Raw genomic sequence first — 14,708 nt, 5'->3', positions numbered from 1 at the left:
TGATTGAATAAAGAGTAAAAGCAGCCTGAGGTAGAAACGGCAGAGCATGGACAGAGCAGATTATAACCTCACAGTAGATTGCCTGCCAGTGTAATCCCATACTCCTCTGGAATATCAAAATTCATCTGCTGAAAGGGCAGGACTCTAATGAGCTTGCACCCGTGCAGCGGGAAAAGAGGATTTTTATTTTGTATGGATTTATTATGCCAAAGAGATTTTGATAATCATTTTTGATGTATGTCTGTTTGAGTGGTCTAAATCTATACCAGCTATCACCAGCTTTCTACTCTGGACTGAAATGTTCCTGAAAACTTGTGGGGGGCAGTTGTACTTGTAGTATGTTATTCTCTAAAACACACATGTACTGCAGCTGTGGGTTTACCTGATGGAGTCAATAAGGGAAGAAGCGTGTCCTCAGATACAGAGCAGATAAAAAAAGATGGGACTGTCATTTTAGGAAGTGACCGATAAAGCAAAGCGATGGCGCAGGCGTTTAAGCTGCCTCAATATTTAATTAACCACTGCCACCCAGGTTAAGATTAATTACTTCCTGGAACAGAGCAAAGAGGGTTCGAGCTGATTGGGGTGTCTGCTTCTGAATTGGTCACAATTTCAGACAGCAACACTAGACATGCTTCACAATGACGAATAATGTCAGAGCTGTAATTACGAGTTATTTTAATGGTTACAGAAGTTTTAGATAAAACCAGGCCAGTCAGACATTATGTCAGTGCTAAGCAGAGGAGGCTCAGTCAAGTCTGAAACGTACATCACTCAGTGACATAACTTGTGCGTCCCCGATATTACTTTGTGTCTGTGTGCATAACTTTAATTAGTTTAGAATCACTGTATATATTTCACATAACTAATCTAATCCAGAAGGTGGTAATTACATCTAACACGCATAATGAACTGCTTATTATCTGTGGCATTAATTTTTGTTTTTCATTTGCCTATTCAAGCAAGCTGAAGACAACACAAGTGGAGAAGTATTACATAAGTAAAGGGTAAGGCAAGTTTATTTGTATAGCAGCCTTTCACAAAAAAAAGGCAGCTCAAAGTGCTTTACATAAGGGATGAGAAGGCATCAAGACAAGATATAAACATGAATTTGATTATGTGATTCCTAGAGTAGATAAAATAATGGAAATGCCTAATGGAAAGAGCTTTAACACTTTTTAACACTTCTATAAAGTTTGCTCATGTTAGCTTGAATGCAAATTAGCATTTATCTGAGTTTTCAAAGCAACATGAGACAATAAAGACGACCAATGATACCAAATCACCTGCATCCAAACTGTAGATGCATTAAAAAAATGTGATCAGTAGGGAAAATTTTATGCCAAACACAACATGCAAACTAATTATGATTTTTTACACATGGCTTTAAATGAATAGTTTTGGGAAAGGAGCAGTGACAGTTTAGTTTTGGCCAGACAAGCTGTTTCTTCTTGTTTTCAGTGCTAAGCCAAGCTAACCAGCTGCTGGCTATGGTTTCATATCATATCAGTCTTCTCAACTCGCTCTTGGCAAGAAAACAATTTGGCTTTTTTTCCAAAAATATCAAACCACAGAGATTTTCCATGACAGACAGTGGGGTGGCACCTGTAGCAGTGTAGCTGTTAATGGCAATTTGAGTGATTTAGTTAATTGGGCACAGAAATTCACGAAGGTACTTCATGATGGCTCATTTGTTGAGACTTCGTTAAAGGCTAGATGGTTTTCAGAAAGCCCTTTTCAAGAAGAAATGTTAATAGTAGTCATATCACACAGAAGTATCTGGCCCCTGGCTCTGTGCCCAGTGAGCCAGTAAAATAATCTTGATCTTTAGGTCCTGATCTTTCACTGGTGAGTGAGTTTAGCAAAATAAAAGTACATCTTACTCCAGGACTTACTTTACAGTCATCATTTTCATCAGACATTTACATTATCTACGTTATCTTGTGTTATTGTAACTCCCTGGCACATTAATTTGTGTGAAACCAGGATTTCAACAGTGTGTCAGACTTCCTCTGATAAACTAAGAATGAACTGCATTAAATTTAAGCCCTGGCATTAATTTGAAACTGTATTTGTATTTTCATTATGGTTTTAATGCATTTTTTGTGTGCCTACACTTGGCTTGAATGTGGCCTGTTGTATTGAAGTGAACCTGATCTCCACAGTGTTATCATGAGACTGGATTCCTGCATCTCTCTGACTCTCTCTCTTCTGTCTCTGTCTGGCCTTTAAATTGCTTTCTGGAGGCAGGGGATTTTGGCCAGGGAGATAAGCAGAATGGGATGAAACACTCTTGCTGGCTGTCTATCTCAGTCTTTCTCTGCGAGGCAGAGGGAGTCTACTGAGCGCTGTACATTTACTGAGACAGAGGAGAGAGGGGGTTGTACTTGCTCATCCCTCGGGTCAGAGAGGCTGAGGAGATGCCGGCGACATCGCTCAAACCAATTTCAAGCTGCCGTCAGCCTTATCAGCAACAAAACAAACCGCTTGTAGATGAAAGATGTTAAAGTATACAGTAGTTTCACACTAAAAGTATATTTCTCCTCTGAGAAGGCACGGATGCACAGCAGAGATGCTGCAGAATTGATGAAAGTCTCTTTGTTTCTCCGCTGTAATGTGTATGTTCTTGTGGTTTTCTCTCCTCTTGTCAGTCAGTCAGGTCCTGGAGGATCGATCCCAACCCAACTCTCAGACCTGACACTCTCTTACATAAGCCCTCAGTGCTCTGGTGTCTCTCCACAAGAGCCGGTTGCATGGATTATTGATGCCCAGCACAGAGCGAGCAAGGCCGCACATGGCAAGGACATACCAGTCGCACATGCTGCACGATCCGCCTGCTTCAAACCACTTAGTCCAGCATTTCCCAGAGATCATTCTTTCTGCTGCAAAGATTTTGAGGCTCTGATGTTTTTTTATTTTTGTGGTGTGAGGACATGGGGATTCCCTCTTCACAAACCCACCACTTCACTGTTTATGCACACAACCACAGCTCTCTCCCCACATTACATTCACATCACCCTCCTTCTCCTCCTCCCCTCCGAGCATGAATTTTTACACTGCGTGCCTCACAGTTGACACACATGTATTTCTGACTATGCTGCGTGTGTCGAAGTCATCCCCGCATGGATTAGCATATTAATGCGCTGTCCTCTTTGTCCCTGTTTTCTGTCACTCAGATTTCACAGCAGCGAGGGAGAGGACGAGGCGATGCGGATGGGGAGGAAGAGGGAAGGGAAGAGTAGAGATGGAAGAGCAGGCTGTAGCTTGTGAGTCACACCTGAGTGTAATTGGTACAGGTGGGACAAAGAATCAATATGGCAATATGGTAGCCAACAGCTTTGGTAAATAGTCACTTTACAAATTAAGATTTCATACAAAACACCTTATGAGCGCACAAAATATGATGCTTTGTTATAGATTAAACAGCCAAACAAGTACGACTGAAAAGATTTGATGAGAAATTGATTAGTTTCTTTACAGAAAATTAATTTAGCAATTATTTTAATAATCATTTGAGCCATTCTTCATGTAAAAATAACAGTTCTTGGTTCCAACTTCTCAAATGTGAAGATTTGCAGCTTTACATTTCAATTATTTCAATTGAAATGTAAAGCTTTTTTTTATGAATTGAAGTTGTGGTTTGACTTTGGGTAATTGTAATATCTCACTATATCCTGATTTTTTTTTACAAGCCATTCAATCAATTGATGAATTAGTTCCAAAAATAATGAGGAAAAAAAATCATTAATTTCAGTTCTGTATAAATCAGTTAAAAATTAGCTCCACCTCAAACAACTGCAACAGTGAAACCCTGCGTTTACACTCATGCATGACCAATAATAATCTAATGATATAATATATAAAAATGACAGGTTCCTTTTTTTGTAATTGAATAATACTTTAGGTGCATTTTCCTGTTACATTTTCACAGCTGGACTTTTACCTGTGATCTGAATTCTTCTCTCACCACTAGAATGGCAATCACCTGATGAGTCCTGATGCAAAACACCTGGATCATGTGACCATTCAAACCTCAGCTCCAGGATTTCAAACAAGCCTTTATCTGGTGAGTGGTCAAATGAAAATATAACGACAAACCACAGCTTATTATGGAATCCAAGTTTTTAATACTTAAACATGATTCACTTTTTTGTGCATATTTTCTCTTCATTTGCACAGATTTTCTTGGTTTTGTTCCATAACAAGCAAAGTGTTTTTAGGTTTGGGGATGTTGTTGATGAAAACAGTGTGAGGACATCAGGATCAGCTTGAGCTTTATTGTCTGCTGTGATGGGCATTTATTATTATTATTTTATTATTATTTTGTGGACAAAATTCTTTTTATTTGGAAGAAAAACTCCTCAGATTAATGGATGATGAAAAATATTGTGAGTTTCTGCTCTGTTGGAGATTTGTGGTTTATGGTGGACAATGATGCAGCAGAGTATTATAATAACAGTATCACATATTGAGGTGCCTTGTAGGATTTAATTATATATTTCTTTTTTGAAAAACGTGGATTTTTCTTCCTCTTCCTCTTTTCCTACACTTTGCCTCCCGTCACAATCAGATCTTTGTCCCTCTCCGTCCAGGGATGCCTCAGCTCGCTACTTAGCAACTGTTTCCACGGATACAAAGTTGCTCCCTGTCTCACCCATACCCCGCCTCCACAATAAGTCGCCAGTGCCCCTCTGCTCCTTTGTGTCCACTTCCTAAAGCCTGATGACGAAGCGGACCAAACTGTCTGGGGTTTACAACAGCTCCAGTATCATTTGTCTCATGCTCAGGAGAGGACATCAACCAACTCCATGTTGCAGTATTCCTCTGTGTGGAGACATGGTTGTTATCTTGGTGCTTTTGGTGCTTTTATTGATCGAGGGAGGGCTGTAGAAAGTATATTGATGAACGTGACAACCTCTTACCAATTACACTACAAAGGCACTACTACTTTTCCACTGTATTGTCCTTGTTGGCTTAATGTCAGTGGGCTCAGAGACCATACGCCTCAGCACTAATGTCACTGAGACAAAGTGCACCTCATTGTCTGCACTTGCCCAGTAAAGTGTTCATGTTTCTGTTTTCTGTCATTCACACACACACACAGGCACACACACTCCGCACACACAGATGTACACACACTCAGGAGGAGAGCAGATGAATCTCTGGTGGTGTCATTTTGAAAAACAGGTCCACAGACACACATGGAGATAAGAAAATGATATACAGTAAAGGCTGCTGGGTACATTCAAACGTGAATGCAGGCATTGGAGCTACAGAAAGATCTATTTATATCGCTCCTAAAAATAGACATTCTTCTCCATAGAAACATGAAATCCTTCTGAGGGGCGAATTACTCCCGAGCTGCTGCTGTTGTGTGCGTGTGTGTGTGTGCATGTGTGTGTCTGTGTGTTATTCTTCTGTTTCTTCCAAAGGTGAAAGCAAATTACCGACTGTATCATCCCAGCTGTGAGGCTCTTTCTTGGGGAATCTCCACTCTTCCTCTCAGTCTGCAGCAGACAGGATTTTACAGGGCTTTGATGATCATCCTCCCCCCCACCACCACCTCTTCCTTCTTTCACGGTGATGGGCTTTAAGCCGACAGGCGCGGCGTAGATTCATGCACATTAGTTTACAGTAGCAGAAGGGGGAAGTGTGTGAATCTGTGGCTAATCGGGTTTGGGAAAGCATTGTCTAGTTGATGTGGAAAAGGCAAAATGACACAAACATTTAAACTGCAACCGTTCACTTTACCTCATCTGAGCGAAAATAGTCAAAAGAGATTTCTAAAAGATAAACTGCTAACATTGAGATGTTTCCCAGCTGATTTTCAGTTACTCTTAGGAAGGTTTGCACTTCTGGGTTCTGTGGTGAGGTCTTAAGCTTGTGAAATACCACAGTCGTATCATCCTGCTGCCACACTGCATAATGTTGAATTCAGTTTGTCTGGCTGATGTTCATTTGAAGCACATTTATTACCTTGATTTGGTCTTTGATCTCAACTCAGTCATCAACCAAAAAAATTAATTTTACTGGATGCCAAAAATCTGATAACATGACTCTGGAAACTCATTGAGATTTTAATGAAACAAGTTGAAACAAACAGACTAATACTTGATTCTGCACTTCTTCAGATGCTGTACTCAAATTAAAGTTATATACTGTATATTATTGATGATTTCACAGCTGCAGAGTCACATAAATCAAAAGACAAATGAAACAGTCACAGAGGTAGATAAGAAACACAAATAAATATGGCTTTTTATTGCATTTTGCTTCCTACTCACCTCCTTGAGCACCTCATTAGTTCCAGATTAAATCATTACATGATTCTTCTATTATACGCTATATTTTATATTTCTGTGTTGGAAGGAAACCATTGGCGAATGCAGAAACAGAAAAAACATAACAAATGCATGATACAACTAGAGACCAACTTGCGATGGGCTCACACCGGCCATGACACTGCTAAGCATGTCGACGTTCAGTACTTATGGGTTGGACCACACCCATCTTTGCAAAACTGGCAAGAGGAAAAGCTTTAAACAAATCGGAGACAGGTTTCAAAGGGCATCCATATGAGGCTTCACTGAACACTTTGAAATTAACATCGAGAGATTTGTGAGCATTTGTGTCAGGCAGTTATCATCATCAAAACACCAGATGAGGGAATCAAAAACACAAGATTATGTTACACAAAATGATGTCTGCTTCAGACTTTTCTATCATCTTTGTTGTTTTCTTGTGAAATAAAGGATAGTTTGTTCTCCTCAGGCTTCTAAAAATTCTTCTACAACACTCTATGAGAAGAAAAATCCCTCTGAGGTTAGTACACGCTGTGTTGCATTATGAGACAGTTTCACAAGTTGGCATTGGTTGGGAGTCACTGTAGTAGAAGCTGATCCTTGTAAAACTCATGCCAAATGTCGAGTATGTTTTTCAGCGTAAAGAAATGAGAGATTAGCTGAATATCCTCACTCCTCTGTAACTTTCTCAGACAGAGCCTGTGCATGTAAACACACACAGGCCTGCAAATTTTAAATGGCAGTATTAAAATGAGCATACTCCATCACTGTTCACCATCACTTCTTTCCTGTGAGAACACGCAGCTTTGGCTCCACATCCGTCCCTCATCTCACAGTGTGTTTCCTGTTTGCCTGATGCTATCTGTCTTCTTCAGCAGAGACCATGGATGTCCTTGGAGGAGGGTGGGGGGGGCAACTGATTCAAGCGGCTCGCCTCAACCATCTGATATCCCTCCGGGATCACAGAGCTGCCGTCGATCTCCAACCAGAGCTGTTTCCATCATGTTTGTTCTGTGTGAGCTGGTGGAGTTCAGATGGAGCTGACCCTTGCACTGATTGTTTGTCCTACTGAGCCATTCTCTATGATAACAGGTCCTTCTTCACTGTGAGAAAGACAGATCGCATGCTGAATGTGTGTGTGTGTGTCCCGTGCAAATGTTCACACACTGCATCACTCACGTTAATCTGCTGTCCTCCTTCACTGGCCTCTAAATGAAGCTCAGCCAATGAGAGAACATGCACCATGCTTGCCTGCAAATGTGTGTGTGTGTGTGTGTGTGTGTGTGTGTGTGTGTGTGTGTGTGTGTGTGTGTGTGTGTGTGTGTGTGTGTGTGTGTGTGTGTGTGTGTGTGTGTGTGTGTGTGTGTGTGTGTGTGTGTGCGTGTTACAAAGCGCAACCAAGGCAGAGATAAAGTGGGAAACAAGACGAGAGAGGAGAGGCAGAGATGGAGATGGAGATTAGCTCCGAGACAAGGACGAGGATGCTGACGGATTTGAGATTATAAAAAAATCCACTTTGTTAAAAGTCACTTTAGAGATAAGGACTTCAAGAACTTGAGTCATAACTTCCCCCTGACCTTCTCACCTTTCCACCTGACCCTGTTACATATTCACTGTGTTATAAATTCCTTGAAATATTTACCAGCAAAACGCACTACGTTCTTTCAGTATTTGAGACATGTTGTAGCTCTGGCTGTCTCTTGTGGTGAGACTCAACTCAAAGTTTGTGTGGTGACACAAACTGTAATGAGTGGTATTAGTAGTTACTAGTTTCTTTTGATGAAATTAGTGCTTTCTTATTATTCAAACTACCCAACAGTATGTACAAGTAGTGCTGAGACAATTAGTTGATTGATTGATTGAAATGATTTTAATAATCATTTAATTATGTGAAAGTTAAAACTAGCTCCACATCAACCAACTACAAAAGTAAAAGTCAGTTTGACAGTCACAGGGGACGTTCTTCTGCACTGAAGATTTTTATCTTTAATACTTTAAATACATGTCTCTTTATTCTTACATACTCTTTCATTTTCAATGCTGGGCTTTTACTTGAAACTGAGTATTTTTACAGTGTGGTGTACTTTCTCCTGTGTAAAGGATCTGAATATTTCCTCCACTGCTGTTGAATTGTGATACATTTGATGTTTTTCTTGGCTCCTTAAACTATCAAACTGAAAAAAAGTATGCCAGATGCAAAATTCTGGTTCATATAAGCGCACGCAAACAGAAGTGAGGATGTGGTGTTTGAAGAGGAAAAAGAATAAATCTATGTATATTCAAGAAGCTGCAGGCATTGATTTCTGTTCATACTGTGTGGCAGGAGCCCCAGGTGATAATTTCCACTTCCCTGTTTCCCACAACTGCACCCAGATTCATTTCTTAGAAGGGCAGGTTTAATTCTTTTTCTGATAGTGCCTATACTGTAGGCCACCTCGAAATTAAACTCCGTGTGAATGTGTGTTTGCTCAAAATGACCTCTGAGTGCTGTCAGGCTCGTGTGGAAACATGGAAACGTGTCTTCAGCTTTGGTGGCTAATAGGAAGCAGTTTTATTAGACAGATGGTCTTTCCTCATTCATCCTGCAGGCTATTTACATTTTCTTGGCTGTTCATTATGCAATCAACGTGATGTGTGAGGATGCTTGACCTGGCTTGATTGCTATTTAGCATCTTGCTACAGTCTCTCCCTCTCTGTCTCTGTCTCTCTCTCCTCTGGGGAGCTTTGCAGAAAGCCAAGGTCGCCTAAATTGATTCGGTTCCTCTCTGAGCACACACGGATCCTCCAGCCAGGCTTTAATTGCGTTTCTGTACCAATCACTCTCATGACAATCACGTACTGTAATCTAATACAACACACACACACACAAAGGACCTCCCCTTCTGTACTTTATGTGCTTAAATTGGCCTCAGTGATCATGCAGGAGAGGAAAGATGAATGAAAAAGCTCGAAACGAACGTGAAGAATTTCTCTTTTTTTTTTTTCCAGACGCTGCCTTCAAGCGCTGCTGTAAATGTCAATAAAGTCTTAAGAATTCAATTTATTTATGGCAAGGCTGTTGCTCTGTATTGAATTTAAGATAAAGCTTTGGTAGCACTGTCTAATAAGAACGCCTTTGTAAAGAGTTTATAAGTTGTGAATAAGAACAATTTCTGTGTTGTTCTTTAGATCTTCAAGAAGTTGTTATCAGGACATAACCCCCATGTCCTGATAACATAATATTAGTTCATAACACACTGTAGAAAACTTTAAGACACATACTATATGTGCTTTATATGATTACATGTGTATTGCCCATTATTCATTAACAGTTCGCATACACTTCGTCACATGTCCTAATATCCTCTTAGAGCTACACTATAGTCTGTTATAAACCATTCAGTTTGTACTTTTAAATAAGGCTGCATAACTATTATTTTCATCATCAGTTCATCTCATGATTATTTCCATGATGGATTCATTATGATTATTTCCTTGATAAGTCAACTGTTTTGTTTCTGAAAATGTCAGAAAGTATTTTAAAAACTGCTCTTTATATTTTACCACATCCAGAAGTGACAACTTCACGGCTTTATTTTGTTCAGTCCAAAGCCTTAAGATCTGTTATCATAGGTAACAAAGAAAAACGTAAAGTTTTCATTTTACAAGCAAATATTTGACATTATTGCTTTAAAAAGATATCACTAAAACAATCATTTTGTTCTCAACGTAGTTGCCAGTTAATTTTCTGCCAACTGACTTGTTTGATTAATCGACTAATTGTTGCAGCTCTACTTAAAAATACTAAATAGAGGCAGTTAAAGTCAGTCTACTGGAGCTGTAACCCTGATGATCTAATGAGGTAAAAACGCTAATTAAGTGTCATTGTGAAGGAGGGTAAACACTGACCAGAGAGATTTTTCACTACCAGCTCTTTACCAGAGGCTGAGTGGTCAAACAGTCCACTGGAGACTCCTCCCCAATGAATTCATGCCGGAGGAGGATTTTCCACAAGCTGGTAACATGAAAGTTGTTCTTATAAATGACCTATAACTGAAAAGCATAAATCAATTATTTATGAGGTATAAAATGGTTCGGTTAGTCTGCAGGTCTAAAGCAAATTGTGCAGTTTTCATATATTCCAGCTCAACATCTGTCCAGGTGTGCACGGGCTGCAGGTAATGCTAGAGGCTGATACATCAGCAGCAATTAAATCCACATCCCTCCTGTTGACTTTGTCCTCGCATCATTAGGTTGTAACAGATGAAGGTCCACTTAATTCCTCTCTGGCTGCTCCCCTCACTCCACCCCCACCCCCTCCGTGTATGTGTGTGTGTGTGTGTGTGTGTGTGTGAATGTGAATGAACGTGTGCGTGTGTGTGTGCGCGCGCATTCCTTCGCATCCAGTGGAGCAGCAGTCGGAGGTTGAGGGTCCGCGCAGAGAGGACACACTCGGCAGAAATCAGCCATCGGTGTCGCCGTGACAGCTCAAGAAAACATGCAGGTGAGACACAGATTTTAAAAAAACAACGTTTTCTTTTGTCCATCGTGCGACAAGACGACAGGTTGAAATGCTGATTTTTCTGCAGGTGGAAAACGCAACAACGCGTTTAAGTTAAATTAACAGCCTGGATCTGCTCGCCAGGCTACTTGTTGGCTGAACTGATTTTTTTTTTTTTTACCTTCGTTTTTAAATTCCTCATTTGCAACCACTTTTGCTCAAAGCTGAGTTTCGGCGTGAAGTTATGTAATTGCAGCCCTGCTGGAAGCTGCCTGTGGAGGAGACGCTTCGCTTTCAGCGCGCATCAGAAATCCCGCAGACGGCTTCCAGCAAGTGTCACTAGGCATCACGTCTTCCACCGCTACTTTTCCTCCTTCTCACTCCGTCAATTTTTAGCGTGTGTGGTTTCATCTGTGTGACTGTGAAACGGAGAGACCACCTCTTGTGGCTCCGAGCGTTTTACGCGTGACTTTCTGGTCTGTCTTAAAATCCGCACAGTCTGCCTCAAATCCTCAATTCTAAGAAGATGAAGGGGGTTGTGTTTGTAATTCTGCCTGTGCTCTGTTTTTCTTCTGGCTGATGAATCAATTTAGAAGATCAGTTCTCAGCAACAAGCAGCCTCTGAGTCTAAATCCGAGGTAATAGACTGTAAAGTGAAAGCCCAGCCTCCCCAAAGTGACTTCCAACACCTTGCAAGGCAGTGCTCATTAATGCTCCCAGAATAATCTGGTTCTGGCTGAGTTTACCCCCTCTATGTGAATGTTCCTTATGGTGCGCTGGAAAACAAGGAAAACCTGTTACTACTGATGCTGATGAAGTCCTTTAAGGAACGATGGCAGCTCTTCTCTGCATGGCTGCACCCTGTTCACATGGCGAAAAGAAGCTGCATCCTGCCTGTACTTCATTTAATCTCAGACTTTACTTGTGTGTTTCTGCACAGATGCAAACAAAAGGTCGCTGACAGGAGAAATATGGATATTTATGATCGTGTTAGACAAGAACAAATGGTCTTTGCCCACACGCACCCACCTCTGGATGCACACAGGAGTCTCACATCTGCATGAACACACACACACACATGCAGCTTTCAGTGATGAGATTCTGGTTGGAGGTTGGAGCAGAAGCAGGAGGACGAGACTCATCAATCACTCAATGAGTCAATCAGTAAATCAGTCAATCAATCACAGACATAATGAGATTGAGAGCTGCGGTCTGTGGGTTTAGACGTGAGTCTGGACGCGTTTTTCAGATGCATATTTTTCTATTTTTTTTCCACATCTTTGATTCTGTGTGCTTGATGGTAATGGCTCCAAATTATTGATTTCTATTTGGGCAACAACAAACAGTTGTTTTCATTATCAATTCATCTATACAGGCTGGTTTTTGGATCTAACAGTTAATTGTTGGCTGTACAAATTGTCAACAAATTGTAAAAAATGGCCATCACATGAGCCCAGAGCTTGTAGTATGGTGTTTTAAAATTTCTTGTTTTGTCCTAACCTGCTGATTTTATTTTTCCAAAAGTTTAAATGCATCAATAATCAGTTTAAAACCACAAAAGGCAAAGAAAAGCAGCAAATCTTCACATTTGAAAAGCTAAGACTTGTTTTAGCCTGTTTGGCATTTCTGCTTTAAAAATGACAAACAACCAATCAGCCACCTTTTTTTTAGGACAGGCTATCTCTCCTGTTCCACTTGTAATAATGTTAAATATAAGTCAAATTTCACACTGGCAACAATTTCAGAAGGAAGAATGTCTGATTAGTCTTATTAGTATCAGCTGCCATTATTAGCACCAATTTGACACCTGCCACAGGCCGACTGCAGCACCTCTCCCTCAACATTTAGATTTTTTCTCCCCACTTCTGTCTGGGTATCGACATGCAGGTATTTGAATTAAATCACGCTGTGAGGCAACTGAGTGCCTGATATTTTAGTGTGTGACTCATGTCAGTTTATTTTTTGCAGAAGAATGGCTGTGTGATCAGTAGCAGTTTTTGTTGTTGTTCATTCATTATGAATCATTTTCAGTGAGATCAGACTGGCCGTCAGAAAAGAGTCCCAACATACACACTGTACCACATCATTGTAAAGCAGACTTTTCATCAGTCTGAAAAATGCTCGGTGCGTTCCAAGAATTAATTTGTGCTGAAGTCTTGAATTTACATGATTTAGGGATCCCATTTCCTCCATCCGCTTTCATTTACTTCTACTTCCTCTAAAGGATAAATCTGATGATGCTCCATAGTTTTCTTATCATCAACAAATCTTATGAAAGAAAAAAAGCCTTTTTTAAAAATGAAAGCACTGTATGTATTTATAATTTTATGTCCGGCCTCGGTAGGAACTAATGTGCCTAGGAAAGCACATTAGTGCCACAAACAGGCTGGCAAACTTGGAGAGTATCTAGAGACGGACTAAAGCTTGATAGTTGATAGTTTTACATGACCACAGTGTGCACCTCTTCAAAAATGTGACTAAATTCAGGCTACAGAGCGTGTGGACCACAGTGAGCCGTAATCAGGTGAACATGGGTTGTTTGGGGATTCTCCTACAAGCTTATGATGCTGAAATTATTACAGGTGTTTTCACTGTTTTCTGACATTTTATAGACAAAACAATTAATCAAGAAAATAATATGGATTTTACCATCACGCCATCATGTTCATTCATTGGTTCTACTATGGATGGTGAAGGGTGATATATTCTGTTATTTATTTATTTATCAACTACTGAACGTATCTGTAATTGAAATATTGGATTTAGGAATTGCAAAACCAGGTCACAGTTGCACTCCTCTTATACTGAAGGATTTGATTTAAATCCCCTCACAACTATACTGAAGATAAAGACACTTTAACTACAGTTTCAATATGATTGTAAAGTCCATGTAACTAGTATTTTAGAGTGGACTTTCTCTTTAAGAGACTCAGTCTGATGTTGCAGTTTTCCACAGAGCGGCACGTCAATCAAAGCAGTCACACACAGTCAACCTGCACAGATCAGTGACGCTACACCAGACAGGCTGACGGCAACACACACACACACACAGTGCATTATGCTGCACCTGATACAGTGTCTGAGGGACCCACCTGTTCAATAGGTGGAGTGATTGGTAGATTTAGACTCATTAAATAATTTAACAGGTCTGGTAACTCTATCTTTAAAAGTGGGAACAGAAATGGGCACCACACACTTCTGATCCAACTTTAAGCCCAAACACAGAGGAGAGGAGAGCCTCTCTCCACGGTACTGCAGAAAAACAGTGCATTGGAAGACTTTGTAGCTTGTGAATAAAATTGCCATTCTTTATGAAATCTTCATTTTTTATCTTACAGTAGTTTAATTTTCTCGGGATCTGGGTTTTAAAAATGGGACGTGTTTATCATTGTAAATTAGCTCTGATATGGTAAATTGGTCCAAATGGAGAACTTCTTTCTCTTCATAAGCATAATGTGAGTGAGTGTGCATGAAGTTACACACATACACATACACATACACACACACACACACACACACACACACACACACACACACACACACACACACACACACAGAGCCAACATGATTGAACTGTGTGAAGCACAGCATCATCGACCCACAGGGGTAAAAATGCAGCGAGGCGAAGCGATGCTGCTGTAAAATATCGATCACTGATCAATTAATATTGTGATGTTTATACATGGTATCTTTATTATCTGTCAATATATGTACTGACCTATATGAAGAGGAATGACAGATGTGTTTGGCATGGACCTGTGCGTGTGTCTGTGTGCATGTGTGTGTGTAGGTGTGTGTGTGTGTGTGTCAGAGAGAGAGAGGAGGAGGAGCTGATAATTGAAACATGGCTCCTCTGTTGCTTGGAGCCTCCCCAGAGTATTAATTCTTTCTCCACATGAAGGCTCACACATCAATATAATACTCTT

The sequence above is a fragment of the Toxotes jaculatrix genome, chromosome 7 (genome assembly GCF_017976425.1).
Source record: "Toxotes jaculatrix isolate fToxJac2 chromosome 7, fToxJac2.pri, whole genome shotgun sequence".
NCBI lineage: Eukaryota > Metazoa > Chordata > Actinopteri > Toxotidae > Toxotes > Toxotes jaculatrix.
This window is presented reverse-complemented; position numbering follows the sequence as displayed.